Below are 25705 nucleotides of genomic sequence, written 5' to 3'. Positions count from 1 at the left end.
TGAATTTTTCATCCTCTTCATTCACTTTTCTGTCACTGACAATTTTCACTGAGAAATATAACTGGACCATAACTCTCTATTATACTTCCAATCATCTCAAAACTTGTGTATAGTAGTTAATTAGAATATTAATTATGTTCTCTATTTGTCCATTAAGTCGGATTGTGCGTCTGTTAACAGAAATAGCACATTTTACGACGTGTGAAAAAAATATTCGTGACAGAGAATTGAATGAAAAAAGAGAGGCATTCAGCTGACAATGAATGTGGCCAAACACGAATGAGAAAATGAGAATGTCAATCTTCACTTTCAACCTTCGATTTTTTTACTCTCTGAGCACCTACTTTGCACGCAAAGATATCCGCAAGCACACCTGGAGACACCCAAACGGCGAGACTTGCAACCAAATCGACCATGTGCTGGTAGATGGCCGACATTTCTCGGACGTCATTGATGTTAGAACTTTTCGAGGTACCAACATCGACTCAGATCACTATCTCGTAGTTAGTAAGATTCGAGCTCGGTTATCAACCGTGTCGGACTCTAGGAACCGGCGATCGATGCGTTTCAACATCCAGCGGTTTTCAGCAGACGGTACGGTAGCTGACTATCACCAGAAGCTGGACGAACGGATAAGCGAGAGCGATAATCTCAACACTCTGTGGGAGTCTATCCACAGAGCGATGAGTACAGCAGCGCGGGAAGTGATAGGTACTGCTCAAAGACGACCTAGAAACGGGTGGTTCGACGAGGAGTGCCAGAGAGTAACGGATGAGAAGAATGTTGCCAGCAGCCGGATGTTGGTGTCGGGGACCCGGCAGAGCAGGGAGAGGGAAACAAGAGTAGCCGAAAAACGAATCCACCGCGAAAAGAAAAAAGAGCACGAGGAAAATGTGATTGCTCAGGCGCAAGAGAGTATGCAACAAAATGATATGCGGAGATTTTACGAAACTGTCAATGGCGTGCGGAGAAAAACAGCGCCTTCTCCCGTCATGTGCAACGACCGTAATGGAAACTTGCTGACAGACAAGACAGTGGTGGCTGCCAGGTGGAGAGAGCACTTCGAGATATTGTTGAACGGTAACGGTGGGAGTGGAAGAGCGACGGACAGAATTCGAATTGAAGCTGTGGAACTTCCAACGCTAGACGAGGTCAAGACAGCCATTAGGGGACTGAAGAACAACAAGGCTGCTGGGAAGGACAAACTCCCGGCCGAGCTTCTCAAGCACGGTAGTGAGCAGCTGTATCAACTCTTACACTGTATTATATTGAAGATATGGGAGGAGGAAGAACTGCCTGCTAGTTGGTTGGATGATCTCATTTGCCTTCTTTTCAAGAAAGGGCATCGACTGGAGTGCGCGAATTACAGAGGAATAACACTCCTCAATTCAGTGTACAAAATTTTGTCCGGAGTTCTGTTCCACAGGCTGAGGCCGATTGAGGAGTCCTTCTTCGGCGAATATCAGGCAGGATTTCGCGAGGGCCGATCAACGACGGATCAAATGTTCACCCTGCGGCAGATTCTCGATAAATTTCGGGAGTGCAACTTGAAGACCCATCATCTGTTTATTGATTTCAAGGCGGCGTACGATTCAGTGAAGAGAAACGAGTTATGGCAAATTATAGTCGAACATGGAAAGCTGATTAGACTGATTCGTGCGACGCTTGACGGATCGAAATCAAGTGTCCGGGTTACGGATGAAATTTCGTCATTGTTCGTTAGCTTTGACGGACTGAAGCAGGGCGATGCTCTTTCGAACTAACTGTTCAGCATAGCACTGGAAGGAGAAGAAGGAGAAGAGGGAGACTGCGAGGATTGTACTTACGATCAACACCACAAAGACCAAGTACATGATTGCTGGTGTTCAACGTCGGTCCGGCCGTGGTAGTGGTGACGAAGTGGTGCTAGGTGGGGAAAAGTTTGAAGTCGTGGATGAATTTGTTTATCTTGGTACTCTAGAGACGTGCGATAATGATGTTACCCGCGAGGTGAAAAAACGAATTGCGGCTGCAAATCGGGCCTTTTTCGGTCTGCGAAACCAGCTGAGGTCCCGCAGGCTGCAAACGAAGACAAAACTCGCGTTGTACAAGTCTCTGATTCTCCCGGTCGCTTTATACGGTCATGAAACGTGGACGTTAAAATAAGTTGATCGGAGAGCTTTTGGAGTCTTCGAACGAAAGTGCTGCGAACAATACTCGGCGGTAAACTAGAGGACGGCATCTGGCGGCGTCGCATGAACTACGAATTGTACCAGGTATATAAAGAGATGGATATAGTGAAGCGAATACAACACGGCTGGCTGCGGTGGGCTGGACACGTAGCTTGTATGCCAGAGGAACGACAAGTTAAAATTATATTCAGCAGAGAACCATCAATAAAACAAATAAATATCAGTTAACGGTGATTAACACATCCAATTAAATTTTATCGATCTATATCATCTTTCTCTAAATCATTCAATTGTAGAAATTGTAGATTCATTGTAGAAATTATTCTAGGGATTCGTTAAGAAAACCCCTTTGAAAAATCTTCAGTGATTTCTTCAGAATTTTCTATTGAGATTCCTTAAAAAAATCTTTTAGTGATTTCATCAGAAATTCTTGCAGAGATTCCATCAGATATTCGAGCAATTGAATCTCCAAGAAGTCCACCAGATATTTGTACAGGAATTGTTTTGGGAATTGCTTTGAAAAATTCCACAGGAATATGTCCAGAAATTTCTTTAGGGATTCATCCAGAAAATTATGTAAAAGTTACTCTTATTCTTTCATTATTAATTACTTACTTGGTGGGCTACAACTCGCAGCGGTGAGTCTACGCCGAATGAAGTATCCGCCTCCACTGGCCTCGGTCCTGGGCCAATCGCTTCCAGTCGCCCTGAACGTTTTTAGAGTCCTTAGGTCCTCTTCAACTGCAAAAAGCCAACGTGTGCGCGGCCTCCCACGAAGCCGACGACCCCAGCGATCTCATCTTTTACTTAAAGCGAAACACAAAATAAAAGATGAAATCTTTACCAAACTAAAAGATCCCATACCACCAGGACACCAGAAAAATGTGGTGTACTCTGTACCATGTGGGACTAATGACGGTAAGGTGTATATTGGACAAACAGGCAGAAAACTGGACACACGAATAAACGAACACAAAAATGACGTCAGACGAAAAGACAACAGAACAGGATTAACACAACACACACTATGCGACGGCCACAATTTCAACTTTGACAAAACGAAAATAGTGGAGCGCATCGCTGACCAGGAGAGCAGGATAGCGGCGGAAACATTCCACATCAAGCTGGTAGGCGAAAACAACACGGTGAACCTCCAACGTGAGTGTGGAACGTTTAACGTAAACTACAACGCGCTAGTGGTTAAGTTGCGACAGATGACGACCGACGAGAGACGACGAAGAGAGAACGAGAATCGACGACGAACAACACAACCATGACGTACCACATCAGAAGGTACGTGATCGCCCAGCAGTAAAGAAGGTGAAAGTTGCTGCGGTGATCGAAATGTGAGTTGTGGTGTGAAAAAAATGTTAATTGTTGTAAATGTTCATTAATGTTTTTTGTTAAAATAATGTATTTTCGTGTAATAAACAGGGTTCGTAATTTTCGTTTCAGCGATACGAAATATGGCTATTCTCATGGCGGCGGGAGAGTTTATTTTCACTATTTTGCTTGAGAAACACTTTTCCCCTCCAGCACTTCTTTCGAGAGTAGCGATTCATGATAACTGAAAATCGCTTCAACCTGCAGATAATTTCTTTTCGTTCTGTTAAATTTTCTCTCGCCCAATTTTCACGAAAATCTTTTCAAAGCAGATTAACAAAAATTGTGCCCGCGACGGGATTCGAACCTGGAACATTACTAAAAACATACGCGACACGCGCACTCTATCCACACCACCACGCCAACCACACAGAGGGTGTAGAAAATATAATGCATAAAACCAATCATCGTCGGCGTCATATGAGTCAAGGAAAGACAACATAATCGGCCGACAAAGGGCAAACAAAATTCTCGCACCTTTGGGAGTGAGTGAAAAAATGTTTTCGCTCTGCTCTTTGTGCGGGAGATTTCTCAAGCCAGATTTTCGCTGAAAATTGGCGTGAGGGAGAAATCTATTTTCGTGAGAATGAGCGAAAATTCCGACCGCTGGTAATAAATTTTAGTGTCTGAGGATGGCTGAAGTAAAACAGTAAGCCGAAACGTCACAACGTTAAACCAATAGTTTTCATTGGCTCACCGAGAAACATCAATAAAACAAATAAATATAGATCGATAAAGTTTGAATTAGCTGAAGAAAGTCTCTTAAATAAAGACAATTTGAATTACCTTATAGCAAACCAAAACGTCGTGTTATTAATTAACTGGTTACGCTTAGTTGGTAAAGCACTACTCTAGCGTATAAGGCCCGTGAGTTTCAATCTCACCAGGGCAGTATACTTTTTCCTAATGTAACCAATAACACCGTTCAACACTAAATTTTGTTATGGGATGAGAAAAAAGAACAGGAGCTTAGGACCCTAGAAGTGTCATAGTGAAAGAATTTTTGAAAAATATTGGACCGGGCCTTCACAGTTTATGACCGAAGTTTGTATGTATACGGAGGTTCTCAGATGTGTTACATGGAGTCCGAGGGGTTTTCAGGGGGATTTCGGAGACATTTCAGGAAGTTTCAGAGGATTTTTAGAGATCCCATCACAATGCTACACAAAAAATCACAATATCTTTTGAAATACACTACCCGTCATAAGTACGAACTCACAAAAAGTATTGCAACAATATTGCATTACCCTGACTCACCTCGATATCTCTAAAACCAGAACACCTACAAAAATGCCGCCTTCTGAAAAGTTGTTGCTTTTGGTCTTCTGAATAACTTCCCTGAAGACAGCATCTTTGTAAGTCCTCAGGTTTTGGAGATATCGAGGTGAGTCAGGGTGATGCAATATTGTTGCAATACTTTTTGTGAGTCCGTACTTATGACGGGTAGTGTACCCCTGAAATGTCGTTTTATGGGTGTTCTTAAAAACCTCTGATACGTTTCTGACCTGAATTTTCTCGGAACGCCAATGAAACCTACTTAATCTCTTTGAAACGCCATTGAAATTATCATAATCAATTTGAAATGCGTCTAAAACCATGGGACGCCTTCAATGGACTCCAGAATCCCCTTGAAACTCCCCTGAAATGCTATTAAAAGCCCCTAAGACCTTCAGGAACGCCATCAAAATGTTTCTAAAACCCTCTGAAATCCCTTAAAGCGCATTAAACTCCTTGTAATGCCCTTTAAAGGAACCTGAGATCTTTTGAATTGCACCTAAACTCTCTTGAATCGTCCCTGAAATCCCATTAATACTATTGAAATGCCCCTGAATTCCCGGTAATCCCATTAAGAAGCCAACATAACCTTAAAATGATCCTGAAAACCCCTGAGACAACTCCCTGAAATGCCCCTGAAGCCTTTTGGAACCCCCTCTATTTTCAAATACCCTGTAGCAAAACCTGTTCTCGCGAACTAGATTCCCTTATCAAAGTCCAAACTTAATTTATGCACAAATTTCTCTCTTTTTATGCCTTTTTTAATTAATGCACATTTTAATATCTATGCGCCCCCAGCTAGGTTCCAGTGTATTCTTTATTATAGCAACGAACCTAACGTCAAAATGACTGACAACACTCAGGTCATTTAGACAGATGTAACACGAGCGTAAAAAGGACGGCAACTAGATCGATAAAGTTGAACATATGATCCATCTTTTTCGTGCATGTGTGTGGTCTGTCAAAATGACCTGAGAAGTGTCAAACATTTTCATGGCTAGCTTTTTTGGTGTGATGAAGAATAGCATATCCAAATCTTAAAGCAAGAAGATGGTATCAAATTACTTTTTCATTATCATTTTGATTCGTTTTTTTTAGTTTAGCATGTATTCCAAATATCACAGATAAAACATTCGAAAATTCATTGCTTCCTGGGAGGCGTGATATTATCGCACTTTAATTGTTAAAAGTCACGTGATATCATGATACCATGATAGCTAGTAGTGATGGTAGATAATTTATTCAAATTTCATTCTATCACACATTAAAAATAATTATCAAGCTCAAATTCCTAAGAATTTAGCCGTGCCTCCTGTGAGGATTGAACTCACGACCGCTGGTTTACGAGACCAGCGCTCTACCACTGAGCTAAAGAGGCGTATATTTATAGACGACCTCGCATCCAGTTTCGTTCCATTCATCAAAAACTTTGCAACCAAAAACAAAGGTAGGTAGATAACGTGTGTGAAACAACGAAGCGGGGTTCGCAACAAAAGAGAGATGATAATTTCAAGAACGTTCATTGTGTCGAAATCAACCCCTTTTTGCCGTACACATTATCGCACACTTGAAGAAGATTAGAAGTAGAAAAGATCCGAAAAAACAGATGACCAACAACAACGCAGTTCGAAACAAGCGTCCGTCCGTATGTGCGATACTGTGCAAAGAATTTCGTTCGTGTCCAAATATAGCTCCCCTCTCCGCATGGTGTGCGACACTTCCAGCAATGGCAAATATTTTTATTCGCTCACATGGTGGTGACTCTCGCACATTATGGTGTTGCTGCTGTTTATTTCGGTTTCAGTCGCGCATTCAAAACTAATCCACCAGCACAGAAATTTTCTCACGTTGAGCCGAGAACACGAAAAATTGGCGTTAATCCGCGATTGGCCGGAGACCTGAGCCGGGGGTTGTTATAAATTTATTTCTGCCCCTGATTATCGCTACAGCTAGGTACATAATTCAACGTGCGGGCAAAAAATTTACACCTCTCCGGGGAGGATCGTTCATCGTTAGAGCCCAGGCTGGGGTTCTCTATAAAAGGAACAGTGAGCTTGTTTGTGTTTCAGTCAGTGTAGGCTATGTGTGTATCTTGACCAGAGCAGATCGAAATTGGAGATAATTTACGCGCGTCGTCGTCGTCGTACTCTATGCTTCCACGGCGACGAGTTCTTCTGACCATTTCAGCTGGGAAACGTGATACATTTCTGCTTGCCCCCGCATTCATTGACACTGGCGATGACTGGGCCATGGGCAGCTCTCTAATGAAAACAAACATTTCTCAGCGGCTTTACGACCTGCCGTTGCTGGTCGAATGGTGGTTCTTGAACTGCGGGGGTGAAACAGCGCAACGGCCTGGCCACTTGTCCATATAATCTCTAACCTTTATCGTCTTGTAGCTAGGATCTTGTGGTTGTGGCTACGGCAAGTGCACTCTTCTAAATTACAACAGGTTGACCGAGCTGTCCCGGATGGTTCGCCGCCGCCGGGTTGAGTCTATAAATTACCCATTGGAAGTGTGGTGAACGCAGGAAGACAGAGCGTGGACGGAAAGTGTATCTCGTCCGGTTGTTGTCGTCTCCGCCGACGGTCGGAAGAGTACCTACCGGGTTAATTCACACTCGACAGAGGAAGATAATAAATCTGCTATCTTTAGTAGCCTAGCCTCGTGTGTTGTTGCTAGTTGTTGTCGATGAAGATGGAGAAGTGGATTATGGTATTGAATGTACATATGTATGCATATTTACGATGTTTGTATCTCGGTTTGTATCACGGTTAGGTTAACAAATAGAGTTTCATAGGCCGCACGGGTTGGACATCTTCTCAATTTACTACCAAATAAAGTTCTAATTTAAGTAAGGCCTTTTGCAATGTATTCCCCACACACTAAGAAGTTCTCAATTTTGATGGTGACGCAAATGATAAAAATGACTCAATCAAACATGACGCAATACAGAATATGCCTTAATTTTGTGTATTTGATGATGTAAACATAAAAACAATCTTTTTTAGATAAATTTTCAGTCGAATTCAATACATTTAAAGCACTTCACCTCAATATTTGTAGTAAAACGTTGTTTTTCAGTCTAAAGTGCCCTAAATTTACACGACTTGTGATGCTTCATAGCCAATCTGTCGGTGATTGGTCAGTATCAAACGTCATCATTGTAAACAAGTTGAACTGCTGAAAAATCGCTCCTGGAATACTGTTTGTGAAATAAAAAGTGCTTATAATTAGTAAATACACACATTTGTTACCGCAGGGAACATTTTCGTTCGCATCTGAGACATGCCTATTTTACACCTGGACTACCCGTAGCAAGAAAGCAATTGTGGAAGCATCTGACTGAAGGAAGCTGTATGACGGAATCCGAACAATAAAGAGTGAAAAGTTATTGTTTGAAAAGTTTTATAAGTTATGTTACATGTGAAATGAATAAAGTTAGAAATCAAACTCTTTTAAATAAGCGTTGTGTTGGTTATTAAAATTATCAATATAGAAACACTGAAGGGGACGTGTGATTAAATGATTTGAGGTTATGTTGACGATGTAGAATCTTGTAAAATTACAAATCGGCAGAAAAACAACCTCGTGTAAAAATTGGAACCGACGTAATTGTGTGTCATTTTACTCGCTGCAATATGTCGGCGTAAAAAGACATAAAATTACAAGATTTTTTCGAAGTGTGTAGCCATGTACAAAATTTCATATCAATTGGTTTAAATTTTACTGAGTTATAGCAGCAAGTGCTCAAAACAGGTGCTCCTGCCCAAATGGTCCCAGACCCTATTATTCAGGAATTGGATCAGATACTCAGGCACCCCCAACGAATCGGCGATTGCTACCCAATTGACACTGTTGAGCGTTGAGGGTATATTTGACATCCAGTGACGGTTTCCTCTTCTCTGTTGCTTCTGCGCCGTTGCAATAGCATCCACTTCGTGAGCCTGTTTAGGACCACTTCTCAAGTAATTAGCCAATTTTAACCTCGTTTTTAACAGTACCTACATATCCAATAGGTATGCTGGTAGATGCCCGGGCCTTTCCACGTTTTGTCATCCATCACTCCCGGGTTTACCTGGCTCTGATAGTAGCACTAGCTCCTCCCGCTTCTTGTTGTCTGTAAAACTGCCTCCCTGTATACACTTTTGTATGTGCTCCTGAACATATTCCGACTTTCCTGGATTGTTGGTTTTAGGGCCACGTCCGGGCCTGGAGCTCTCGCGGTTGGCAAAGATTTAGCTAGCACGGACGTTACTGTGATGTGACTCATCACATGTATTGCCCCTAAGGCAGTGATCCTCAAGCCCATTTTTTCAACTGCTCGTATTGCAACACCTGGATCATTTTGTGAATCATTCAACGCGTTATTCATGATTATTTCGGGAGTAGAACAACTTCCATAAGAAACATTGCAAAGAATTCTACAGCAACATAGAGAACTGGACATCACATGCGGCCCGCGGGCCGCACTTTGGTGACCGCGGCCCTAAGACAACACAATTACGAGAAGGTCAACAAAAAGGGAAATAGGTAATACTGAACAAACTGCATCGTTATTGCAGATAACGATTAGGTTTGCTTTCTATCTGGTTGACATTAGTCAACTAGTTCTACTTACTTCTTTTCATAGACCTTTGCCTTATTAGAATTAGTATATATAGAGCAAGAGAATAAAGAAATATTAGATTATTAACGCAGAAAACCCACGAAGTGACTTGTAATGTGATTGGAAATATCATAGCCATCCGGGCTGGTGCCCGACCAGCCCGGAATTACTTACCATAAGATTTCTTTGTCGGTGCTATCCTGATCGACATAAGGTGTGATTCGCCAGATTGCTGGATCGCCGGATCTTGCATAGGAAACTGTGCCTCGATGATGCCTTTTATCTTTTCCGGGCACCTTTCGGGAGGTATAGCAGGAACTTTTATCTACAACATGGCTACTTTGTATGTATTACCTCATGGATTCAAGTTGGCCTTGTGGCGCCAGAGATTGCCAAGATAGGATATCTTGTTAAGCCTGATCCTTTTGGTCGTTGTGACTCTTGCTACTCTATAAGATCCTCTGTATCCTTCGTCTAGCTAAACAGCACTGTACACATGGGGATTCGACTGCTTCTTGGGTTTCCCATCCTTGCATTGTAGCATCGCATGCTCGGGATAGTTCCGCTACCAGCTTTTCTGCGCTGAAATTCAGTGAATTGTCCTCCAGCCTTAGCACATTCACAAACACGTCTTTATTTAAGCTTGCTGTCTTCCATCCCCGCTCGATCAGTTGTGCTCTATTGACTACATCCGAGTCCTGTCACCAAAATGGCCACTAATCGCTCTCATCAATACAGGAATGCAAAAAGTGACGTAGATGATGGACTCTCCTCTCGATCTTCCCTACGATACGTGCGGTAGCATCAGCATTGGCGATGTCTACGTTTAGCTTGGCCAGAGCCTCCAGCAGACTACTTTCCCGTGGGCTGGCGAGTTGTCGGTCCCTTTCGACCGGCCAAAAGTTGAAGTCGCCGGCTGTGACGATTGGCCTTCGATTACCTTTTCCAACATCTGGTTGAACTGCTTCCGTTGATTTTAACAATCACAAAACCTGCATCTGCGCAGTGCAACACTTCTTGAATGCGATATTTTTCCACTGTCCATATTGCTACTATTTTGGTCCTATCTGCAATCCAGTGTGCCGTATTACAGTGGTGGAGATTGATTTTAATTGCTTCCACTGGCACTCTGCTGCACCCGCTTGCTTGAAGGCTGGACATCAGCCTTAATTCTGCAAAGTGACACAAGCTCCATTCCAAATTTCGACGTCATCTGATGAAATAATAATCATCGGGTACGTGGAACGGAATCGACGGAATGAATGGTTCGACGAAGAGTGCATAACGGTTTTGGAGGAGAAGAACGCAGCCAGTGCGGCAATGCTGCAGCAAGGGACTCGCCAGAACGTGGAACGTTACAAACAGAAGCGGAAACAGCAGACCCGCCTCTTTCGGAAGACAAAGCGCCGCCTGGAAGAAGCGGAGTGTGAAGAAATGGAACTGCTGTGCCGTTCCCAAGAAACACGAAAGTTCTATTTTGGACACGAATGCCAACTTTTTTGGTAAAGTGTCTTTAATAAAATATAATAATAATAATAATAACGAAAGTTCTATCAGAAGCTCAACGCATCCCGCAACGGCTTCATGCCGCGAGCCGAAATGTGAATGGATAAAGACGGAGGCCTCTTGACGGACGGACGTGAGGTGATCGAAAGGTGGAAGCAGCACTTCGATCAGCACCTGAACGGTGTGGAGAACGTAGGCACGGGAGCCCACGGCAGCGGAGGAAACGACGACACCAGTGCAGCGGAGAACGGAAATGAACCAACTCCCACGCTGAGGGAAGTTAAGGATGCCATTCACCAGCTCAAAACCAACAAAGCAGCTGGTAAGGATGGTATCGCAGCTGAACTCATCAAGATGGGCCCAGAAAAGTTGGCCACCTGTCTGCATCGCCTGATAGTCAGGATCTGGGAAACCGAACAGCTACCGGAGGAGTGGAAGGAAGGGGTAATCTGCCTTAATCACAAGAAAGGCGACCATTTGTAATGTGAGAACTTCAGGGCGATCACTATTTTGAATGCTGCCTACAAAGTGCTATCCCAGATCATCTTCCGTCGTCTGTCCCCTTAAACGAATGAGTTCGTGGGAAGTTTTCAAGCCGGCTTCATCGACGGCCGGTCGACAACGGACCAGATCTTTACCGTACGGCAAATCCTCCAGAAATGCCGTGAATACCAGGTCCCAACGCATCGCCTGTTCATCGACTTCAAGGCGGCATACGACAGTATCGACCGCGCAGAGCAATGGAGAATCATGGGCGATAACGGCTTTCCTGGGAAGCTGACTAGACTGATCAAAGCAACGATTTTTTTTTGTAAAACCTTATATTTCGTCTAATTAATTGTTAACATTGATGTAAAATACAAAATTTGCTAAACCTATTTCGTTGTCTGGAGTTTCTATTATATAGCTATAAAATGTTGCTAGTGCACTAAGTATAAACTGCTTGGAAGCTCGACTTATGTTTCTAAGCGTTGGATATATAAATTCTTCGGGTTCTAACCTGACTAACCTAGGTTCTTTACTCAAAAGTTCTCTTCTCTGATATCTCCAAATATCTCTCACACGTTGACACCTGAACAGTTTATGCACTACTGTCTCCGGTTCTAAAGGGCAAACTTCACAATAAGGGTTATCGATTGTGCCTCTGCGGTAGAGAAGCTCTCGGTGTTTTATTTTGGAGTGCACAACCATGAACCAATTGGAACGTTGATATGAAGAGAGTGATTTACTGTGTATGTGTTTGAAGACCAGTTTCCAGTCACGCTGTTCCGCTGCCACAAAACTAGGATCTGGCAGCAATGCCAAGGTATTATGATATATTCCTTGCGACGATGGTGAATTGATGATTATATCTGGGAGCTGCTGAATTTCTGCAAACACCAATTCAATGTGGCTGAACATTGGTGGTATTGGTATGTTTCGATTCTCCAAGAAGCTGCTCAAAAAAGGAAGCTGGGGAGAAAGACAAAGCAAGCGATTCACCAAGAGTGCTTTTGCTTTCAGTTCCGGACAATGAAGATTCAGCCCCCCACGGTTCTTGGGTAAGACTAAATTGGCAAACGCTACTCTCTGCAAGGTCTGACCATGCCAGATGAATTTACCAATTTCCGTCCTAATCTTGTTGGTGAATCCCCTGGTGATTGGTAGATTTGAAGCCATATACCAAACTTTTGAAGTAATATAGGTGTTCATCAGAATCGTCTTCTGTATCAAGTTCAGCTTCCTCGGATGATGACACCATAGTCGCGATCGTAATCCATTTAGAACATTCTGCCAATTAAGCTTTTGGGCTTGCTTCAGATTTTCTCCAAACTGTACTCCAAGGATGTTCACAAAGTTGTCGATATTGAGCCACTCCGTTTCTGCTGTCAAATTTACGTTTCCAATCATTATTGCCTTCGTTTTCCGTTTATTCAAAATAGCACCAGAAACTATCCCGAAATCCTCAAACAAGTCCACGACTTCGACAAGCGCTCGTTCATCTTCTAGAAACATGGAAATATCATCTGCGTATGCTTTGATTACGGCACTGGGAAATTTCCGAGCAATTGCGTCGAGTAGCGGTTGCAAGTAGATGACGAATAAGGCCATGGACAGAGGATCCCCTTGCCGCACAGATCGAGATATTTGAAACTCTTGTGACAAATGTCCATTTATCAAAATTCTAGAAAATGATCTGTTCCATATTGACACAAGAAGATCCACAAATTGTGGATTGAAATTCATTCCCAATAATGTTTGCTGTAGGAATTGATGGGAGACTCTGTCGAAAGCATGATCTAGATCAAATGACAACAGTAACGCATTGTTTCGCTGGTGTTTCAGTTGACACAGTTTGTCAAAAATCCCACATGTTGCTTCGTAGATACTGCGTTTTCCATTTGAACATTTCTGGTCCTTTGACAGTACTAATGGTAGTAGATCCTGTAGTCTCTGCTTCAATATTCTAGAAAGGAGCTTGAAGTCGACGTTCAATAGTGATAACGGGCGATATCCATGAACACTTTGGTCGTTTCCCTTCTTTTTTACAAGAACGATTATTCCGTCGTGAAATTGTTTCACAGAATTGCCTTGTAGAGCATCATTGATGACATTTGTGAACTCGAATTTGATGATTTGCCAAGCCTTAAGATAAAACTCTTTTGGCAGGTCATCTACTCCAGGAGATTTTCGAGAACAGCTACCTTTGATGGCAGCCAAAACTTCACCTGGTGTTGTTGGTTGCATAAGATTTTCATTCGCCAAATTGTTCTCTGGAATTTTCCTGGTGGGAAGATAGCTGTTCGAACTTGCATTGAATTCAGCTGCAGTATATAGACTCTCGAAGTAGGATCTAATTGTGCAGCTGATCTGGGACTGGTCACGTATTTCTCCTTGTTCTCCCGCAATCACTGATATGGTACTTTTCTTCCTTTTCCCTTGTATTTGTGCCACGTGGAACAACGTTGTTGACTCATTCCCTGTTGTGCATTTGGACGAGTCGGACGTGTGCTCCGTATCTCACCACGCGATAGACCTCGTAGAAGTAGAGTTTTTTCCCCCGCAATTGCGGAAGGTTTTTTATATCGTGCGTTCTCCTGCTTGTGCGAAGTGTAGTGTCGCAAGGTGGTATCCAGCGCAACGCGGAAGCGAGGTGCTTGCATCATCGTACATCAAGGTCAACGAATAATCGCATCCAAAAGTCATCATTATCGCCATCATCAGCCCCTCCGTCAACAAAGAGGACGGCGGCGACGGGTGCGAAGGCAGACGCGACGGACAGCTTTCCCAGACAACCAGTAATCGTATAGGATGGTGCATAAGATGATAATGTGGAGGCCATATGTGTGCATGCCTCCATTTAGGCGCATGTAAAATGTACGCATATCGCCTCCACTTTACCATCTTATGCAACATCTTATACGATCACTGGTTGACTGGGTTACCATCTGCCTGCCTGTGATAAATATCTACCTGCTCCGGTCAGATAAGTATCACTCTTTCGATACACTCTTTTGTCCGCCCAATTTGTTTTGATCGCTTTTGTCTATTGTATCCCCAGTCCACATTCGACCACGTGCTTTTTTTTGACATCCATAACAGTGGTTCCCAAACTACTGTATACGGGTAAGGGTGTACAAACTGTAAATAACAGAACATTTTTTTTTTGTTTTTTTTATTAGCTATCTTTTCTTTTTTTTTTCAATACCGTTTTTTTTGCATCCTACAGGGTGCGCTAAAATAAACATAAGAATTGAATTCGTATATTATTAGTACAAGTTTTTTTTTTTTTTTTTTGCTTTATTTTTTTTTTCTATATATTATTAACATTGTTTGGTTTACAAACCAAACAGTTGTCGTCCTAAGGAAGAAAGTGCACTGTAAATACTTTAAGGTTTTTCTCTTCCTCTTTTGCACTTTTGAGTTATTTTCCATAAATTTGTTTCCACATGGACGATTCGATTGGAGGCGAAACGCCTCCCAATGATATCATTGCTCGTACGCGGTTTTATCAGCCATCTTCGCCTGGACCTTGGGTTGTCTATTTCCGGCGCAAATGCAAACCATTGAATATGCTTTCGATTTCTCGAGAGCTGACGCGTAAGTATCCTGGGACCGTTATTCACCAAGTGAAAGCATCCAAGCTGCGTGTTACCGCACCTAGCTACAAAGCAGCAAATGAAATTGCTCAACACGAAGCGTTTACTGTTGAATACGCGGTCTATGTGCCAGCACGAGAAGTGGAGGTGGAGGGGAAGATCCTCGACGAAATGCTGACATGTGAGGACATCAAGACCGGCTTTGGTCGATTCAAAAATAGGTCAATTCCTGATGTGGCTATCCTAGACTGTAAACGCTTATCTAAGGTTTCCATGGAAGGAAATAAAAAGGTGTACTCGCCTTCAGTGTTTTTTCGAGTGACTTTTCCAGGTTCCGTCCTCCCGGAATTTGTTGTAATTGATGGTGGTTTTTACCCAGTGCATCTTTTTAGGCCGAAGGTTTTTAATTGTACCAAATGCAAGCAGTTTGGTCACAGTGATAGCTTTTGCGACAACAAGCCCCGTTGTGGCAAATGCAACCAAGCTCACTTGGAGGACTCTTGCACACAGGAAGCGGAAAAATGTAGCTACTGTGGCGGAGATCCACACGACTTGCAAGTTTGCCCGGCTTACAAAAGACGCATTCGAAATGAGAGTCGCTCTATCATAAAGCGCTCCAAACAGACATATGCGGAGATGGTGAAATCTTTTAAAACACCAGATTCCGTGTTTGAATCAGCTGTCCCAGTTGAAAATCCCTATCAGGAGTTGTCTTCCGATGATCAGGACGATGGCGAAACTGATGAGGGTGGATCTCTTTCGGAGGTACACGCACCTGGAAAAAGGAAGTCATCATCTTCCCCGGGATTGCGCCGAAAGGTCTTTTTAAAGTCTTCCCTCAAAAGTTTGCCTAATGATAAAGGAGACGGGGTAAACTTAAAAACTCCGAAGAATCAGGTTCCTCTAGCTTCAGCTCCATGTTGTAGCAAGAACCTGTCACCCCCGTCTCCGCCTGTTAAATACACTTCAAAGAGAAATAATCGACAAGGTAGCAAGAAAAAAGCTACCAAAGTTCCTCGCAGTTCAAGCAAGCCTCCTAGACCCAAGCGAGGACTGTTTACTTTTAGGGTTCTCGTGGATCGCTTATATAATGCCCTCAGCCTTCCAGAAACATTAAGAGGCATTATTGATATGTTTATACCTACAGTAGAAGAATATTTTCGGAATCTGACACAATCATGGCCCCTCCTTGCTGCGATCATATCTTTCGATGGATAATTCATCAAGTGAGGTACAAGATATGATCACTGTGCTACAGTGGAACTGTCATAGTCTAAAACCTAAATTAGACCTGTTTAAGTTTTTGATTCACAACTCTGATTGTGATATTTTTGCCCTTTGTGAAACATGGCTTTCTTCTGAAGATGAACTCAACTTCCACGATTTTAACATTATACGCCAGGATAGAGATGACCATTATGGGGGAGTTCTTTTGGGGATCAAAAAGACTTACTCATTTTATAGAATTCCAATCGCGACTCATCCTGGCGTAGAAATCGTCGCTTGCCAAATAAACGTAAAGGGTAAAGAACTTTGCGTAGCTTCCGTTTACATTCCTCCAAGAATTTCAATTAACCGCCGTCATCTTTGGAATGCGGTTTCTGCACTATCACATCCAGTTTTAATTCTAGGTGATATGAACGCGCATGGTACAGGGTGGGGCGAACCATATGACGATAATAGAGCGGCCATTTTCTATGATTTGTGCGACGATTTCAATTTGAACATTTTAAATACAGGTGAAGTGACACGTATTGCATCTGACGGCAAAGAAAGTCGTCTCGACCTATCACTGGGGTCAAGCTCACTATCATTCGATTGCTTGTGGAAGGTAATCGAGGATCCTCATGGTAGTGATCACTTACCCATTATAACCACCATAAAGCATAATAGTGAAAGGTCAGACCATCCAATTCAGGTTCCTTTTGACCTCACAAGGAATATCGATTGGCAAAAGTATACAGAAGCGGTATCTTTTGGCATCGAATCATTCAATCCCCTCCCACCTTTGGATGAGTATCGATTCCTGTCTGAACTGATATATAAGAGTGCATTAGAATCACAAAAACGACGTGTTCCAAGTGCAACCTTCAAAAGAAGACCAGCCACACTAGGTTGGGATGATGATTGCACCCAGTTGTATCTTAAAAAATCTGATGCTTTCAAAACTTTTCGTAGGCACGGTACCTCAGATCTTTATCAAGAGTACGCAAAGCTCGAAAGACAGCTGAGAAACCTGCTGAAAGCGAAGAAGCGTAGTTATTGGCGACACTTCATTGAGGGTCTCTCAAGAGAAACTTCAATGACAACGCTTTGGAGAGTGGCTCGCAACATGCGAAACCGCTCTTCTTCTAATGAGAGTGACGAATACTCCAACCGTTGGATATTCAGCTTTGCGAAAAAGGTCTGCCCAGACTCAGTCCCAGCACAACCGATTTCTTGGGAAACATCCCCAAGAGACGGTTCTCTGGACAGACCCTTCACTATGCTGGAACTTTCTATGGCTCTTCTTTCATCAAACAATTCCGCTCCGGGACGCGATATGATCAAGTTCAATCTTCTAAAGAATCTCCCAGATATCGCGAAAAGACGATTACTGGACCTGTTCAACTCATTCATGGAGAACAACATCGTTCCGCATGAATGGAGACAGGTCAAAGTAATAGCTATTCAAAAGCCTGGTAAACCAGCGTCTGATCATAATTCATACCGCCCAATTGCTATGTTATCATGTTTAAGGAAATTGTTGGAAAAAATGATCCTATCACGACTCGATCATTGGGTCGAATCGAATAACTTGCTTTCAAATACACAGTTCGGGTTTCGCAAGGGCAAAGGAACAAACGATTGTCTAGCGTTGCTTTCAACAGATATTCAACTGGCCTTTGCGGAAAAGGAGCAACTGGCTTCAGTTTTCTTGGATATTAAGGGCGCATTTGATTCAGTTTCCATAGGAATATTGTCAGAAAAACTGCACAATAGTGGACTTCCAGGAATTTTAAATAATTTCTTGTATAATTTGCTGTCAGAAAAACATATGAGCTTCAATCTCGGACAACTGACAACTTCCAGAATAAGTTACATGGGCCTACCCCAAGGCTCATGTTTAAGTCCCTTGCTTTATAATTTTTACGTGAAAGACATTGATAGTTGCTTGGAAGGACAATGCACGCTAAGACAACTTGCAGATGATGCTGTGGTTTCTCTAAAAGGCCCACATGCAGAAATGTTGCAAAGACCATTGCAAAATTCTCTAAATAATCTGTCAATCTGGGCAAGAGATTTAGGGATCGAGTTTGCTCCGCAAAAAACTCAATTGGTTGTGTTTTCTAGAAAGCGGAACCCAGCCCAACTGAAACTCAATCTTTTGGGAATAGAAATCGACCAGTCTTTGACTTCGAAATACCTTGGGGTCTGGTTTGATTCAAAAGGCACTTGGGGTACCCAAATCAAGTATTTGGTGCAAAAATGTCAACAAAGGATCAATTTTCTACGCACAATTACCGGAACATGGTGGGGTGCTCACCCGGAAGACCTCATAAAACTTTACAAAACGACTATTCTCTCTGTTATTGAGTATGGCTCTTTCTGCTTCCACTCAGCAGCAAACTGCCACCTAATAAAGTTGGAACGAATTCAATACCGTTGTTTGCGTATTCACGGTGTGTCTGGTAGAAGAAATTTATTACAAAAAAATAGGCATCGCTAATTTTTACGTTACGTGAAAGTTGACGCTTCTAGCTTTCATTCAAGCCCAACATCGAAATATTCCATCGGGGGAACTTTTTCATACAAAAATTGGGTATGTTTGTTAAGTAGAAATAGGGATTAATTTGGAACCGTTCATTTTGTATGGGGAAAAACAGTATTCTAAAAAAGTTGTTCGAGATCCCTCGGTGGATTTTTTTGAGGAACCGTGCAAATGAAAGCTGAAAGCCTCTATTTTTGAATAGCGAAAAATTTGACGATGCCTATTTTTTTGTTATAAACCTTTCCCATACACACGCCGTGTATTGCTCTCGGCTGTATGCACTCAACGCATAATGCGAGCCTTGAGGTCCTGACAGGGGTGAAACCTCTCCAGAACCGATTCTGGGAGCTCTCGCTAAGGTTACTTATCAAGTGTGGAGTGAGCAACACACTTGTCATTGAAAATTTCGAAGAAATGCTCAGTCTGAACACTCAATCAAAATTCATGAGAATCTATCTGTTCTACATGTCATCTGATATAAGCCTACCAAGTTATAATCCTCCCCGTGTACACTTCACTAATGACAGTTCCTCTGTTAAATACGATCTGTCCATGAAACAAGCTATTCATGGAATACCAGATCAACTTCGATGTATATCTATTCCTCGCATTTTTAACGAAAAGTACCAAAATGTCAATTCCTGTAAGAGATTCTTCACTGATGGGTCTCGCATAAATGGATCCACTGGTTTCGGTGTTTTCAATGAAAATTTCACCGCCTTCCGCAAACTTCAGGAACCTTGTTCGGTTTATGTTGCTGAGCTGGCAGCAATCAACTTCGCTTTGGGGATGATTTCCAACATGCCCGTAGACCATTTCTTCATCTTCTCGGATAGCCTTAGTTCGATTGAGGCACTCCGGTCGATGAAACCTGTAAAACATTCATCTTACTTTCTTACAAAAATAAGGGAGCAGATGGGTGCACTGGTCGAAAGATCATACAAGATTACCTTTGTATGGGTCCCCTCACATTGCTCAATTTATGGCAATGAGAAGGCGGACTCTCTCGCAAAGGTGGGCGCACAGGAAGGTGAGATCTATGATAGAAGAATTTCACATGATGAATTTTTCCATTTTGTTCGCCAGAGTTCTCTTCAAAGTTGGCAAAATGATTGGCGAGATGGCCAGCTGGGACGGTGGTTACATTCCATTATTCCTAATGTTTCTTTGCGAGTGTGGTGGTATGGTCTGGATGTAAGTCGCAATTTCATTCGCGTGATGTCAAGACTTATGTCCAACCATTACTCGCTAGACGCGCATTTACACAGGATTAACCTCGCGTTGAACAATGTTTGTACTAAGTGCGGTTCCGGTTATGATGACATCGACCACGTAGTTTGGCAATGCCCGGATAATGACGCCTCCAGAGCGCTACTTTTGGATACCCTTGAGGCCCGAGGTAGACAACCCTTTGTTCTTGTGAGAGATGTGTTGGGGACCCGCGATGTCACATACATGGGATGTATTTTCGACTTTCTTCGCTCTGCTGGTATAAAAGTTTAATTTGCTTGTGTTTTCTTCTCCAGTTTTTTTTTTTCTCTGTTTTGTCCTCTTTGTGTTACCAAGCTGCTCCTGGCCATCCGGAAAACCAAGTCCCACAACAAGTTGGTACCAACACCACAAGGCACCGAATACGCTAGCAAGATGCGATTCACCCCCGGATGAGCAGCAGTGAAACCTTTGGCCCAATCCTTACCATGTCCATCCCTCAAAATGTGACCTTCTAACCTCGAGCTGCCACGAGTACCCTGGCTTCCACCCATTACTAACAGATATCATTAAAAAGTTATTACTCTGTATAATGTATACTATTAAGTACAAAGAAAGATCCTCGGCTCCGTAAAGCGTTATACGCGATTGAGCCCCAAATAAACGAACTAGATAAAAAAAAAAAAAAACGTTGTTGACTCGCCAGAAATAAACGTCTCGTTACTTTTCCGAAAATGTGATGAAAACTTCCGTTGAAGACTACAGAATGCGGCAGGAAAAAATGCGAAAGTGTTTTTCAACTTCAAACCTAATTTTCGTCCATTTGACATTAACCAATCTATGTTTCAACGTTCCATGATCTATAATAGGCTAGTTTTCTGAAAAGTTAATTAAAAAATTTCCATTTTGGTCACTAACCTTTACAGGGCAACGCCTGAAGATGAAGACAACCAGAATTTTCAAACCGCAGAAAATCGCATAGGTCGCTAAATTTCGCATCTGATGAAACAAAATTTTTGATTTTCTCTACAATATCATCAAATATATGTACTTATTTCATCTGCTATGTGAAACTACATGGCTCTGGATCAGAGTGGTCTGGTTGTTCATCGAATTTGAGCTAATTTTGTTACTGTTATAGTCATTTTGTTTAATGACCATTGGGCGCGCAGTTTATTGATATCCGCTAATTAGGCCTACATCATCACATGTTAAACATCAAATGTGTTCATTTTTATTTTTCAGTGCTAGAATATAGACATTGACTGATACACTGTCATGAAAAATAGTCATATACATCCCATATTAAGCGTGTAATAGTGCCTTGAACTTTTCGCATTTTTTCCTGCCGCACCCTGTAAGCATTTGACCTTTGATGTGATTGATGGTCTTTAACTGCTCAGGATTGTCAAAATAATTTTCATAGGCGTCTTTCAAGAATGATCGATATAGCTCCATCGCATCTCGAAACTCACGATGAACAATCGATGTTTTCCATTTAAAGAAGGAAATTAGCTTAGGTTTCGCGTAGGCCACCCACCATTCCATCCAGCTGGAGTAATTGCTTTTTGCTCGTACCCAGTATGTCCACTTTCTAGATAATTCATGCAGTATTTCATCGTTATTGAGAATTTGAGGCTGAAGTCGCCATACCCCACGTCCAATTGGAGTACCAAGGTGTGGAAGAACCATTCGTATCATGTATGCCTTATGGTCAGCAAACGATGTCACAGCAAAGTTCGTGGTTCGAATTTGGGATCTCATTGAATTCGAAATCAAAATTCGGTCGAGTCGTGATGCAGTATTTGATCTAATGTAGGAATATTCAACTCTGTTGCCATTTAGTATTTCCCATGTGTCTAATAACTGTGCCGCCGTCATAAGCCTTTTACACATTGGACTTATACTGCTGGTTCCTGTTGCATCTTTCTGGTTGACTACTGCATTAAAATCGCCGCCTAGCACAACGTACTCCGTTGAGTGACGCAGATAGTGCGCTACGGAAAGGTTGAAGAATTCCTCTCTTGAAGTTCGCAAAAGAGCCCCCGACGGTGCATAAATATTGATAAAGGTGACTTGTCCTATCCTTACCGATACTATTCGATTGTCTAGGCTTTTTTCTATATGATGTATATTAAACTGATCTCGTACTGCAATCGCTGTACCTCGTTGTTGAAAGTCAACATTGAAAATTAATGTGAAGCCTGGGACAAACAACTGTTCATTTTGAACTTCTTGCAAAAAAACTACGTCTAGATCCGCAGAACGTATAAAGGATCGCAAAGCATCCATCTTCGTTTCGTTTGAGATATTGCAGATATTGATCGTACCTATTTTATAACTGAATAAATCCATCACCCTAATGTTCTGGAGTCCCACCTTCTAGAAATCGCGAATACGTTCCCAGTCTCTGATAATTCTGAGTATTGCGCATGCGCGATCGAGAGATGACAGATCGATGCGCACGCATACGCCACTCACACCACCTTACGAAGCCATCAGCTGTTTTGTTGTTGTTGCTCACCTGCGTTAGAACGGTCTGAATGATTCCTACCGTGAAGAGATGGTGTTTACGGTCCCAATAATTCGATAGTTTCCATCCGTTGGATATTGTAGAGGTAAATAGCTCCTTTACCCGGCTATATGGTCGTAGCAGCAACATCATCGGAAGAGTGAACCATGGTGTGTTTTTAGTTGGTTGGGATGGTGAAAAGTGATGCTTCTTTTCTGCAAAAGGTGGGATCTTTTCTAGTGCGATTGCAGTATCTGAAGAGGCTTCGACCGGACATATACTAGTGGAGCTTACCTCACTGAATGAGAAGCTCTCATTAACAGAAGAGTGGTCGATGATTTCCTCGGTGAATGGATGCATTGGACTGGTGTTGGTGGCGGCGAGTTTGATTGAGTTGATGATCCGAAACAGTTTTATCACGGCTCCGTCATCACAGCTCCGGCTCCGATTTCGAGAGTTTATGTTGCGATCCAGATGTTGTGATGATGTGAAACATGGAAGTGAAGTTTTCTTGAGACGGGTGGTAGTATCCACGGAGGCTTCGACTAGACATATACTTGGGCTTACCTTCAAGGAAGAAAAGCCCTCGCCGGTAGTAATGTTCGTTTTCATTGATGTCATCGGAGAATGAAAGTGGTCTTCGGATAGGTACGATGTGTGTTCGATTTCGGTGTTTTGGGTGTTGGCTCGATGAATTGCATGAGAGAATACCATTCCCCCATGCGGCAAGAGTGATTTGGGATACGAAGGTGAAAATTTTTTGAGGCGGTTGGTAATATCTTGGTTTGCTTCGGCTGGACATATATCCATTGCAAATCTTACCGGGAAGATGAATTTTGTTTGCTGCTGCTCCTGCTCTTGCGTTTCACCTCCAGAACGGGAATTTCGTTGCTCTCCGAGGCTGCTGGTGATCGGTGTCTTTTCGTAGTCACGATGTTTCCCATTTCTTCATCGGCATCATCAGAGATTTCGAACTCATTTGTGTTGGAATGCGAGGCTGATCGTGTTTTTACTCCTTGTGTGCCGGAAGGAGAATTGGTTCGGCTTATCCCAGCGGATTGAGATTTTCCAGGAATAAGACGTGTGGTGGAAGAAGATCTAGCTTTCGACATCGCTGCTGTTGCCGTAAGGCGATCTGCAATTGCATCTGAAAGGGTTTTGGGCTTGCTGATGTTGTCGGTTTCGGATGTTTCCATTTCTGACGAAGTTTGCGGGCTCGGTAGTGGCGGTAGGGCATCTGCGCTCGACGATGACGGTGGAGGGATATTTCCCTACACTACTTGTGCAGCGGTGAGACGACTGTTTACATCGATGCCTAGCTCTTTACGAGCCTCGTTGCAAGTACGTCCTAAATGCAGTGGTCTTACACAGTACCTGCAGGTACGGATTTGATTGCGGTAACTGATGTAGGCAGTGTGGGTGGTCATCGGAATAAACGAAGGGATCTGTTTTTTTATGCGCATCCGAATCAGTCGTACTCCGGTTGGTAAACCGGGCCAGAAGTTCTTCCACACTTCCCCCCTGGTGGACACAACCTCACCGTAGGGTGCCAGGTGCTTGGCGATTGTTTCCGTCGAGACATACGAAGGCAGATCAGCAACCCTAACCTCAACCGTGTTGTCGTAGGGCACTAGTGGGATAGCATAGTGTTTGTTGTTATGCTCGATGGAGTGCTTTAAGCTATGCTGCGCTACGAGCTCTTCCACGTACGATTGGGTCTTGAGTTCGATGATGACTCGGGCTTGCGTCATACTAGGCTGGATACAGTTTACCTTGGCCAGGTCTAGGTTGATCTTCTTGCTGATGATTTCGTAAACTTTGTCTAGCTTGGGGCGGACTGGTACCCCGCTGAAGTCCAAGTAAAGCGAATCCTTGCGGTAATCGTCCATCATTGCGATGAATCGACGTGATTCCGCCAGGAGCGCGGGATTTGGCGTAAAGCCGGTTTCACTTTGTCCAGAGTCAAGCTATTGGCAAAATTATTTTCACTTGGCGATCGTTTCAATATGTCTGCTCGCTACGAAAGCTAAGTGTCAACTGCGATGGACGGTGTTCAAAGGGTCCTGCGTGTTCAAAGGGACTGCCTAAGGGTTTCGGGTATACTATCCAGATCATTCGAATCTCGTCGGGGACTGCAACAAGGCGATGAACTCTCATGCCTACTCTTCAACATCGCTCTGGAAGGTGCCTACTCTTCAACATCGCTCTGAAAGGTGTCGAGCCGGCCTCAACAGCCGGGGAACGATCTTCACAAAATCCGGTCAACTTGTGTGCTTTGCGAACGATATGGACATTATTGCCAGAACATTTGGAACGGTGGCAGAGCTGTACACCCGCGGCGGAACCGAACACGACCGGATCCGTCTGGGTAGTAATGTTACGATAGACGGTAATACTTTCGAGGTAGTGGAGGAATTTGTCTACATCGGATCCTTACTGACGGCTGACAACAACGTTAGCCGTGAAGTTAGGAGGCGTATCATCAGCGGAAGTTGGGCCTACTACGGGCTCCAGAAGAAACTTCGGTCGAAAAAGATTCACCCACGTACCAAATGCACCATGTACAAAACACTAATAAGAGCAGTGGTCCTCTACGGCTACGAGACATGGACCATGTTCGAGGAGGACCTACACTCTTAAAGAATTAGGAATTTACATGTGACGTAAACCATCAACGTACGTAAATATTTCATGACTGAATTGCAAATTTGACTCAATTTTACATCCATCATGTAAGTTCGAGTTGGTTGCACCAGATGTCAACAAACCCATCTGACCAGATAGGTAGAAACAGTTTTACATTTATCGTTTGTCTCACAACTCGGTGATATAGCCGAGAGGTATAGTACGCGCCTTTCAATCGGCGGACCAGAGTTCAAATCCAGTTAATTATTTTACATACACATGTTTTATCTCTCACTTCGGCTCTAGCGATTGCTAGCTCGACTTTATTTGTGATAGAAGACGTAAATTTGTGTCAATCGGGCCGCTCCTTTTATGTGCATCCAAGTGAACTTAAATTTACATGATTTTTTCTAAGAGTGTAGGTCAAGCAAGCACTCGGAGTTTTCAAACGACGCGTGCTAAGGACGATCTTCGGCGGTGTGCAGGAGAACAGTGTATGGCGGAGAAGGATGAACCATGAGCTCGCTGCACTTTACGGCGAACCCAGCATCCAGAAGGTGGCCAAAGCCGGAAGGATACGGTGG

At 43.0% G+C, this 25705-nt stretch overlaps 1 protein-coding gene and 1 non-coding gene across 2 annotated transcripts in view; both read right to left on the bottom strand.

Annotated features, from left to right (window-relative positions):
• The window catches only part of LOC109621337 (NADPH oxidase 5), a 411936-nt gene that overhangs the window by 216828 nt on the left and 169403 nt on the right, over positions 1-25705 (bottom strand). The window lies entirely within an intron of this gene.
• Trnat-cgu (transfer RNA threonine (anticodon CGU)) lies at positions 6136-6207 on the bottom strand. Its single transcript has one exon. It is a non-coding gene; the product is annotated as a tRNA-Thr (tRNA).

This window comes from Aedes albopictus, chromosome 2 (assembly GCF_035046485.1).
Source record: "Aedes albopictus strain Foshan chromosome 2, AalbF5, whole genome shotgun sequence".
In the NCBI taxonomy this organism is placed as follows: Eukaryota; Metazoa; Arthropoda; class Insecta; order Diptera; family Culicidae; genus Aedes; species Aedes albopictus.
Note: the sequence above shows the minus strand (reverse complement) of the source record. Positions and strands in the feature narration are given on the sequence as shown.